At 42.5% G+C, this 1,750-nt stretch overlaps 1 pseudogene; it reads left to right on the forward strand.

The window, feature by feature from the left end:
- The first annotated feature begins 565 nt into the window (after window positions 1-565).
- Window positions 566-1,451, forward strand: LOC103161302 (annotated as a pseudogene).
- The last annotated feature ends 299 nt before the right edge of the window (window positions 1,452-1,750 follow it).

Raw genomic sequence — 1,750 nt, forward strand, 5'->3', positions numbered from 1 at the left:
ATCTATTTCATGCATCAAGACAATTCTTGCATACCATTTTAGCTTTGTCATGTCTCCTGGTGCATGTGTTGGGCTAAGGTCATCTCTATAGGCCTCCAACTCAGTATACCCTCTGGCCAACCATGAGTCTTCTCTCTTGACACTAAAAGTGTGGATTCTGAGGGCATGTCTGTCTATACCAGGAAGCATCCCGAACACTAAAATCCATCTTTCCCCCCAGTGTATTGCATTTCATCCTTGCTTAAGCTCCTACAAATAGTTAAAACATTCTACAAGCTATAGTTAGAATTTATAAAGTGCTATATATCTATAAATTTTGTGTAGAAAGATAAAAACCAAACTGCATTATGTGTAAGTATTTATGTAAGGCCATTTTGTAAATATTTTCATCTTTCCCCTCTTATGATAAATCTTTCCGCCACCCGCTGCTTTAGGGCCCCAAATAATACACAGAGACTTCTATTAGGTACAAATGCTGCTTGGCCAATGACTAGGATTTCTCATCTGTTAGCTCAGTCTTAGTTATCATAAATCTATATATTTTATAAGACTTATCTTATTTAGGATGCCCTCCATTGGTGCCCTCATCCCGGGATCACAAGTTGATTCTAGAGGAAGAGAGAAGGGGTCCCCTTCCTTCTTGCCCTTGTTTATATATGAGTTGCCCTGCTATGTTACTTCCTGCCTGGATCACCACTTCTTTACTACATTTCCCAGAATCCTCTGACTCCTAGTCCCGTCTAACTTGCTGCCTCATTGGCCAAACAGTACTTTATTCAACAATCAATAAGATGAACATACACAGAAGTACATTCCCCATCATTCCCCAAACATATACTTATTTTTGTAGAATCATACAAATAACAGGGGTTTTAAAAATAGTCATATTCGAGGGGTGGAGTGTGGCTGTACTGGCACGTCAAGCCAGAAGCAGCCACCGGGAAGGACGAGTTTCTCATGATCTGGCACCACAAGACCACCATCCTCACGGACGCCAAGGAGTCGAGTACCGTGTTTGAGCTGAAGCACATCCTGGAGGGCATCCTCAAGCGGCCTCCGATGTGCAGCGGCTGTACAAGGATGACCAGCTCCTTGATGATGGAAAAACTGGGCGAGTGTGGCTTCACTAGCCAGACAGCAGGGCCACAGGCCCAGCCACAGTGGGCCTGGCCTTCCGAGCAGGTGATGCCTTTGAAGCCCTGCGCATTGAGCCCTTCTCCAGTCCTCCAGAGCTTCCAGATGTGATGAAGCCACAGGATTCTGCAGGCAGTGCCAATGAACAAGCTGTGCAGTGAGGGCCCCAGGCCCACCACCCCTCTAGATACCCATTTCCTCAATAAAGATTGGGATGCTGAAAAAAAAAACAGTCCTATGCATTGTCTTTATTTTTATAATGGCTCTGAAAATATAAGGAGTTACCCATTCACCATTTTATGCTACTAGCACTTTGGACATTTCTCCATAGTGTTTACGATGACTAATTCTATCAGTATGCAGGATATCCTAATGATTAAATTTGCTGAAACTTTGGTTGTTTTATCATTGAAATTTATTTTTTTTCTATTTGAAGCTATAATAAATAGAGGTTGAGTTGAATTTATAACATTTTCCCCGTTTTGGGGTATTTCCTTTTTTCTATTTTTTTATTTTAATTAGAAACAAGATTGTTTTACATGTCAATCCCAGTTTCCTCTCCCTCTCCTCCCTTGGCCCCCACTAACTCCCTATCCCACCCCCTTTCTGCTCCCCA

This window comes from Cricetulus griseus, assembly GCF_003668045.3.
Source record: "Cricetulus griseus strain 17A/GY chromosome 1 unlocalized genomic scaffold, alternate assembly CriGri-PICRH-1.0 chr1_1, whole genome shotgun sequence".
In the NCBI taxonomy this organism is placed as follows: Eukaryota; Metazoa; Chordata; class Mammalia; order Rodentia; family Cricetidae; genus Cricetulus; species Cricetulus griseus.